The sequence below is a fragment of the Hydra vulgaris genome, chromosome 12 (assembly GCF_038396675.1).
Source record: "Hydra vulgaris chromosome 12, alternate assembly HydraT2T_AEP".
Taxonomy (NCBI): Eukaryota; Metazoa; Cnidaria; class Hydrozoa; order Anthoathecata; family Hydridae; genus Hydra; species Hydra vulgaris.
The window spans coordinates 86,538,742-86,548,569 of NC_088931.1; the positions used below are offsets into that span (position 1 = coordinate 86,538,742).

Below are 9,828 nucleotides of genomic sequence, written 5' to 3' on the forward strand. Positions count from 1 at the left end.
GGGGGGGGGGAGGGCAGGTAGGAGCTAGGGCTATTTAAAAACTGAGTTTAATTCAAGCTTAATTAAAAACTTATTTCTAGTACTTATTGTGAAATACTTTTAAATTCATACATACTTTATATTAGAATATATATCACAAACTAAAGTACAACAATAACTTTGTTTTTATTGTTTTAAATGCATTTTGGGCAATTTTCATTGTTCTGATTTTGTAACTTTCCCATGAGTACCCACTATTTTTTTTTCTGAAATCACTAAAATAAAGTCTATTAAATTAGAAGAAAAAAAAAAATATTAAAACCAGTGTTGGTCCTTGGTTACCGGTGGTTTGAAGTGGAAGCACATTTTCCTAAGATTTAGCTGCAGCCATTTTTTGGAAGTCTATAATTTTTTACTGATTTGTATCTGAAGTTTTTATTTTTGGAAAAATCAGAAATTTCAAACAACTGTACCTTATCAACCACAAAATTTTATGCTGAAATTTTCAGGAATTGCTTTTCTCATTGATATTAACAAACTTACTAAGTTTCATCAAAATCTGAGGGGGTCCATGTTGGACCTTGGTCCATTTGGCATGGAATGACTCAGATGCAAATATTCATTTAGCTCAGCAGCTAAATAAATATTTTCTTGATTAATCAAGTACTAATCTTATCTTGATTAATCAAGAACTCTCCATTTATTTTAATGGTTTTGGTAGACATTTTTGTTTTGTTACTGCCTGTAATTTCTCAAATAATTTCCCAAGTGCGTTTAGAATTTAGTTTATATTTTTCTAGCAAATTAGTATAGTAGTTATATTTAAGATTTTTTCTTTGTTGCTCAAAGATTTTGGCCTAATTTTTTTTAAATGTTTTACTTTCTACTGATTTTTTGTAAAATGAATTTTTGTAAAATGTTTTACTTTCTACTGATTTTTTGTAAAATGAATTTTTGTAAAATGTTTTACTTTCTACTGATTTTGATTTTAAATATTTAATATATATTTTTTTGTTTTGTTTTGTTATTCACCTCCTCAAGGCCGAAAAGGCCACTACAGAGGAGGAGGCTACTTAATAGTGGTTATAACCCTTTCTCAACTTTATAACTCCGAAACACGAACTAGGCCGCTGCGCAGAGAAACAAATTGATCACGGTACTATCAGGGACATGGTGAGTATTGAACTCAGAACCTCTCGCTTATGAAGCGAGCGCTTTACCACTACACCACTACCGCGTTTATATATAGTTTGTTTTTAATTTTTGAAGATTTTTTCAGTTCCTTGGTAATACATGGTGATTTATTTTTTGGATTTAAGATTAATTTTTATTTGTGGGAAATTTGATACGTATATTTCAAAGAATGTTTAAAAGAAAGTGTTGTCGACTAAGTTTACATTATCTGGAATATTAATATGTTCCTAATATAGTAGATAGCTATTCAATTCAATTCAAATATATATTCTGAAATAGTTGTTACATTCACAGAAGTTTACAAACAGTACATGTACTAATCTTAAGTAAAAACCTTGTAAATAATAGCTACTAAATATATTGTTAAAGATAATAGTAATATTAATCGCCCACAGCTGTAACAAAACGAACATTAAATTAACAACTATTCCTTAAATGATTTTAAATTTGTTTCATTAAAAATACATTTAATATGATATTGATTTGTATGTGGCAATATTTTGTTATTAGTATTAATTGAGAAGAATATTGGAAAATAGTAACTTCTTATATTCCAGTTATGTATTATGCCTAAACAAATGTACATCAATTCATTAAGTTGGCATTTTTGCTCTTTTTTTTTGTTTCTGGTCAGCAGAGTATTTGTCAGTGCCCACCAACATTATTGCTTCTTTTTTCAATTTTTGGTAAGAAGTCAAAATTTGACCTTTTTTTTTTTTGTTATTATTATTATTATTCACCTCCTCAAGGCCGAGAAGGCCACTACAGATGAGGAGGCTACTTAATAGTAGTTATAACCCTCTCTCAACTCTATAACTCCGAAATACGAACCTTGACGAACATGCCCGTTGCGCGGAGAAATAAGTTGAGCATGGTACTACCAGGGACGTGGTGGGGATCGAACTTGGAAACTCTCGCTTCTGAAGTGAGCACTTTACCACTACACCACTACCGCATTACCAAAAACTACACCACTACCTCTTACCAAAAATAGAAAGAGAGCTATACAGTTCATTCACCACTGGTCAATTTCAACACTTTGAAGCATTTTGTTCACTTTGTGGTACCTATCCATAATTGTGCCCTAGATGACTATGATGATGGTTGTCTCCAGCTGATCCATTTTCCTGAGAAACAACTTCTAGTATTGTGCTCGGCTGTTGTATTTTGTCATTGTTTAGTTCTTTTAAGACTTCTTTGAAGTTTAAATGCATATTTCAAATGTACAAATTCTACTTACAACTAAGATGTTAAAATATCTGATTCTGACAGTTGTACCTAGTAACTAATAATAACCCGTTCTTAGAGCAGACCATGCATTTTTCAAATAATGATTTTCACTCTGAAACTGTTTAACAAAATTAGGATAAATCCTGACGATAAATAAATGCAATCACTTTGATTAACAAAGATAAAAAAAGCATTATTATGTTCAGTTGATTGTTCATGCTAACTGATTGCCTTATGAGAAACTTTACAGTTGCAAAACCTTCGTTTGCTAAAGAACATTTGCAGTAAACACTACCTCTATGAGCAGATTATATCAGCCAATTGCGCTTTTCTTTTCTCTATTTTAAAAAGTAACTCTTTTAAGGTGCGCTAAATTCCAGGATTGTCACGGGTTTCAGACCATGAATAATCAGTGGCATTGACATCTCTTTTTGCTGATTTTTTATATATAAAACAAATAATATGTGCAACAAGACCAAGATCATTTCTGTCTAACATTCAAATTGGGTTGTGTGTATACTTGCACAAACACTTTGAATCTAAGATTCTAATCGAAATGCTTTCCAATATTGGATTGTGTTCTTCATATAACGAAGCAAAGTTTTTTGAGTCTGTTGTAATATTATCCGGCGTAGAAAATAAGATTGAGTCAGATGCATTTATTCAGTTTGTTTTTGATAATGTTGATTTCAACATCCGCACATTAGATGGTTACAATACTTTTCACAGCATGGGTGGATTTCAATGTATTACTCTTGCGAATGCAAACAGTTTGTATATAAATGTTATATATGCCATCTCTGGTGTAATCAATGCAGCAGACAAGTTTTTTTTCTCCAACATGTATACAAAAAATGACTTTATATATATATCGGTATAATAGTAAATTTTGAATTCTTTTCAAATTTTCATAATTTATTTAAAAAAAAGGTTTTTTTAATTAAAGAAAAAAATTGATTTACTTTTTGGCTGGCCTCTTCAAATGCCATGGCCCACAGTGGCTGCTAGGCTGGACATGGGTAAAGACAGGGCTATTCATTATGGTGACATTCAAAAACACTTAGGCTTTATATATTTTTTAATATTTATATTAATTAAATTTTATTATTTATATTAATTCTTTACATTTAAGCCAATTTTGCAACACGCTATATTTAAGTGTGGAGTATATTTGTTTGCACAATTATTCCCAATTTTGTTAATTTTTAAATGCTAAAGCCCAAATAATTTTTACATTTTTTTAAACTATTTTTTATAAAAATGTGTTTGGTTTTACATATAAAATCTTCCACACCCATACCAATTTTTGTTTTCAAAAAATTTTGCTAGGTAGAATTGCCTTAATGTGCATTGTTTTAGATAACTGTTCCACAAATGATGCAATGGTTAAAGTTCTCAAAGAGAAGCTTTAGGTAAAAGCAGGGGAAGCAATGGAAGCAATGCTTTTTTTAAAAAACTTAAAATAACTCAATACTTTTTAATGCATTGATATATACTATTAAAAAAAAATATTTAACACCATTTATGGCAGCTTGCAGGAAAAGGTACCAAGCATTATAAAAACTAAGTTTTAGTTACTACCAGATCTAGATAGATGAAAAAAAAATAATTTTGTGTTTTTAGCAAACTTTTGAATGAAAGATTTCGGAACATGTTTCTGAGAAAAACGCAAAAGAATGTTCATCAATTTTAAAACTGGAAAAAAACTAAAAAAATGTAAGTGATTTTTTTTTAATTATATGGTCAATGAGCTTTAATCTTGAAAAATGCAAGTACATGATTTCAACAAGCGTTGTCGTACACTAAACAAAAAAACTTTATTTGATGATAAATTTAACGACCCCTGCTTCCACGTAACAATGACTGACAAAACTGGTTTTGCTCACATTCTTAAAGAGACCTCTGAACATGACCTTAATGTAGTTGTTCACAATTGGTTTTCGTGGAGCTATCAAGTAGCAAAAGCTAATTCAAACTCATATGCACTTCTCAGAATTCTTAAACGCACATTCAAACATTGGACTCTTAAAATATTTCAAGTTCTCTACTGCTCTTATGTAAGGGCCTTTTTTTTAATGTAAGGCCATCACTTTTTTAGGTTACTATGTGACAGCCGACTAACCCTAACTCTGAGTGCACTACCATCTGATCTAATTACCTTCAATAGAAATGTACCAGAAACTTTCAACATTAACACTTTCAAAAAAAAAATAGACAGATTTTTTGGCTGACTTCTAAAAAAAACTGTAGGTTTAGTACTCTGTTTTGGAAATATCATTAACTCTATGTCCAATTATTTCATTTTTAATTATTTTTTTTTTTTTTGGTATCCTCTGTATTGAATCTGACATAGCAGGGATTGGTTGCTTTTCCAGCTTCATAGACTTTTCCGTTGTAAATTAAATTTAATACAAATGATAATATATTTTTGCTGTTCATATAATAAAAAAATTTAATTACAAAAAGACGTTTACATAAAGATGTGGATTTATAAAAAACAGGCAGGTGCTCAAAAAAGATACAAATAACTAAAGCCACCACAATCTTTTCATAGAGCCCCTATGTTGACTTGTTGAAACAATATAATAAAAAAACAAAAAGCTTTCATAAATATTTCCATCAAATCAAGAAAGTTAGTAGCAACAAGAAAGAGTTGTAAGTTAGTTAAAATATTTTTTTGTTAACAACAATGGATTCATTCGGAACTCCGTCCTTTCAGATTTTTTTCGGTTTTTTGGAGTTTCGGAGTTCGAGATAAATTGAGAAACTTCGACAAAGTTTTTAGACAACATCAATTTTTACTTGTAAAATAATTAAATTCTTATTTTATTTCTACGCTTCTTTTACAATAGTTCTTGTTGTTTTCAAAATGTATATGTTCTCTTAGTTCAATAACAACATTAATTTACATCGCAAAGCAATTGGTAATGTACAGTGGGCCAGGTGGTGGTGGAGGAAAAAACCCTCAAAAAAAGCTTATTCTATTCAAAACCATATATTAAAACATACTCATACTTTTCCATTGTACTATTTCAAAAACAAAAATATGTGGGAGTATTATCTTGCCACACCATATTCCTTTCTGAACATAACACTCACATCAGTTATAACCATTGTGCAACCTAATAAACTTAACAAATGCTCTAACTGGGGCATCACATATAATGACAGCAAGACTGATTTCAAAGTCAATATTTTCATAGATAAACCATCTTTTGCAAAAACTTTGAACTCTACCAAAAAATTAACAAGAATCTAGTGCCTATTATCTAAGATAATCAAAAATAGAATTAGGTTTTTGGGTATCACTTTTCAAACAAATCTCTAAAAGCCCAATTTTAGGTCCCCCAAAATTGCAAGTGCTAGGCCTAAGATCTGACATGAACTTTTATAAACAGCAACAACTTTTGGGAAATTTTATTTAAAATTTTTTACATGTATACTTAAAACTGTGTCACTATTTTAGATATTCATTGAATAATTTCCCACATATTTTTTCATATAATATATTTATGAAGTATTATTCTATTTTACTATCAGCTATCAAGCTGATTAAATTAACTTGATCATCTTCAGCTTTAATCTGAAGCTGATGAGTTAAAAGCTGAAGCTGAAATATCAGCTGCAACCACTACTTTATAGACAACATAGTTGTTTTGATGAATATAATTTATCATAATACATGTGTTTTTTATACTTAATACTAACTTTTTTATTTTATATTACATGTTGTTTTTTTTAATATGCGTTTTTTTATAATACATGTTTTTTTATAATATTTAAGTACTTAAGAAAATATTGACTTTTGTCTAATATTCTTTAGATTAAAAAAATATTCTCTTACATTATTGGTATTAATAAACAAATGTAATATTTACTCTAATTACTATATTTGTCCCCAAAGTTCATGCAATTCTATCATATATAAGTCTCTCAATAATTCTAATAAATATAAGTTATTAGCATTATTATTATAATTATATTTACTAACCTGTCATTACTAATATTTATCAAAAATACATTCTGGTTGTTGAAGAAACATTTACTCAAATCAGTATGAAAATATTGTCAACAGTCAGTGTGCACCAAACAGAAATGTTCTTAAACATGCTGTAAAATACAAAATATGCATAAGACACAAATCATATGGGACCTATTTTTGTTCCTTTAATTAGCAACTTAATATTTTTATCCCAACATTTTAAAATTAAGTAATGGAAAACAAAAACAGTGTTTAACTTATTATAACTCAGTTATAATAAATAAGCATATGGTCATGATCTATATAATAACTATTATATTTTTTCAGTAATTGTTATTTATGTTAAAGCTATCAAGTTAAATTTTTAATTATAAACTTTATAATTAAAGTTTGAATGCAAAAGTTTAAATCAATAAATATTTTATCAATATTGTAAATATAAGGTAAGTATTATAAGTATTTATAAGTACAAGTATTGTAAGTATAAGTTATTATTATGTATATTATGATATTATTGTTGATATTACAAGCATTCAATTTTAAATCAAAGTCAAAAATTATCAATGATTTAAATTTTTTTTGTTATGCAGTTGATGCATAACAATTAAGCCATTTTTGCATTTATTTGTAAACACTTGATATTTATATCTGACAGTGGGCAAACTTTGTTAACATCAGTCATTTTGCTTGAATAAAATATATAAAAATCAATGGAAAAGAGTGGATCTGCAAAAACGATTTAAAAACATTAAATTCCTTGAATATGACCTATCCTTCACAACATTTGCCTGTTTTGCTCTTCTTGAATGTTTCTGACTAAACCAATTATTTAAGCAGTTATTACCATCACTAGCAGAAACAAAACACTAAATTTTGATAATTTAAAAAATGCAAACAGTGTCTCAATGGAATAGTTACTACTGTTTAATAGTTACTGGAACATATGTTAAACTTTGTAAATTTATAATAAAAAAAAAATAAAAAAAATCATTTTATAATGGTAATAAATAAATGAAATTATAAAACAACATCTTTTTAATGGAGTTTCACAATGAAAAAATACACCGAAAAAACAATTTCTCTTTAGTTAAAATGTAAATATAATGTATACAAAAAACATAATGCATAAAAGTTGAATTTTTAAATTTATTTCGCGCACATTACGAATTATAAATGGCATCGAGTAAGTTTAGTAATGATTTTTTAAATTATCAGTTTAAACCTTTTGGGAACATTATGGAAAACTCGTCAAACCCCAGATTTTTATCAGACCTTTCGGTCCTGATAAAAACCAGAAAAAACCCAATCAAGTAAGTTTGCTTGATTTTTTAACCATATGAGACCCGTTCGGAAACCAAAAAATTTACCCGTCAAAATCCCTTTCCCGTAAGCCCAGACAAAAATCATACGGTACCCGTTTGTCAATGTTGGCTGGGTCAAGAACTTTTAGTATGTTACTATTCATTAAGTAAAGTATTACAGGTAAAGAAACTGGGCTGAAAGAAAAATATTTATGGGTTGCACAAGGAAGAAATATGTTAATGTACAAAATTGCCTAAAACAATAGTAAAAAGAATTATATGCTACTTAAGTTCTCCTTTTTCCCGATCAGAGACACCCGTTTGCAATGATTCTCAATAATACGAAGTACGTATTGTAACTGTTTTGGATCTTTGACTTTGTTTTTAAAGTCTTAGATCAGCTTGACTCCTCGTTCAGCGCAAAACTCGAAAAAACAGCGCAAAAACTCGACTACTTTTTAAACATAGTCTTTCATCTTTGTCCAATGTTCAAAAGGTAGTTGCAACCAATCCACTTTATTAGCTTTCGTTTTAAGTAAATCAAACAGTTATCAGAAATCTGGCCCGATCAACGACACAAAATCAGAAATTTTATTTAATTTTATTGGTGAAAATATTGGTTTTCCGCTTGATTAGTTCGTTTTTTTTATGCTAAACAATTTCAAAGCTACAGCAGAACGTTCGATTGCAGGAATAGATTCATCAAACAAGATGAAGACAATTATTAAGTTAATCATCAAATTATGGTATAGTTAAATACCAAAAATGCCTGTAACATGACGAAAAGGCGGCATCCGCAGCTGTACTGTCAAATTTGCGATACCACTGCATGTCAGTGGCAATCATTATTTGGTGCGAAATAAGGGCTGACGATCTTTGACGATCTTGACTTTGGGTAAAATTCGTCATCTTTTAAGATTTTTACGTTTTTATCATCTTCGCAAGAATTTTTTTAACTTCTTCACTCGCAATAATATCTCGTTTTCTTTTAGATAAACTATCATGCGCTGCTCTCTGCTGTTCCAGACGTTCAGTAAAATAATGCATTTTTCTCTCTCTTTGGTGTAAATTAGTATCTCAACCAAGCATGTGGCCAACCTTGAAAAAAAACTTATCAAAAATTGTGCACCTCGAACAAAGTAGAATTGCTAAATAAGTAATTTCATTTACCTATAGATATTTCAGCTAATTTCGTAAGAACAGCCACTCCTCTTTTCTAGTTAAAATTCGAGATCCCCGTAATATTTCGAAGACTTAAGATGCCGAAATATAAATCAACTGATTTATTGATTTCCTGAACTTTTCACGTGTCTTCGCTGTGCATTTTTTTTTTCTATTTTCTTTATACTTTTCTATTCAACAAACACTTTTAAGAAGTTGTCATGACATTTACTATCTGGCTTGATTGGAATTCTTGTTCTCCCCCAACTTTTTCATTTTTTAATTAGTACACTTAAAAATTTGAAAATTTAAAAACTAAAGTAATACAGTACTACTGCTAAATGTTCTGAATTGTACGCTTGTTTAAAAAAAGACAATAAACTTGGGTAAAAATTAACAGTTGTTAACATTACGGTACCATAATAGAGTATACATAGAGTAATAAGTTAATTTTTTGTCAGATCAGGTTATCTGACTTTGTCAGATCAGGTTATCCTGCTACTGGTAACATGTAACCCAGTACAATCTGCTTCATGTCCTGCTGCCTTGTTGGATACGCCTTTTGAGGCAAAGGCTAGGAGATGCCAACTCCGATTTAAAACACCCCCTGCCTTGGGGCTCTTGGTTGAGTAAAGGCTAGAGATGGTGTCTCGATAAAAATACTCATCTTGGGCAGATGTTAAATGCACCCAGCTACTGTCTTGTAGAAGGCCTCCTAGGCAAAGACTTAAGGGGTAAACAGATTCTATCTGTTGACCAGCCTCGCACCCCTTCTTCATCTATTAGGCTGGCGCAGATGTATTTTTAATACATTGTTTCCAGTTTAGGATGTTGAATGCTGGATCTTCTTGACTCAATGCATGGGTTTGCTTGTGTCACTGTTTTTATGACTAAGCAACTCATTCTATTATCTCCTTATGAGGGTACAGCTCTAAAACTCAGTTTTATGGTTCTGAGGCCGGCTGGTAGTCAGGTTTCCCG

At 29.9% G+C, this 9,828-nt stretch overlaps 1 long non-coding RNA gene across 1 annotated transcript in view; it reads right to left on the bottom strand.

The window, feature by feature from the left end:
• LOC124815919 (uncharacterized) overlaps positions 1–6,527 on the bottom strand; it is a 49,758-nt gene extending 43,231 nt beyond the window's left edge. Inside the window, exon 1 of the long non-coding RNA XR_010642795.1 lies at positions 6,395–6,527. This is a non-coding gene — a long non-coding RNA (uncharacterized LOC124815919). The remainder of the gene's footprint in view (positions 1–6,394) is intronic.
• Positions 6,528–9,828: the final 3,301 nt, after the last annotated feature.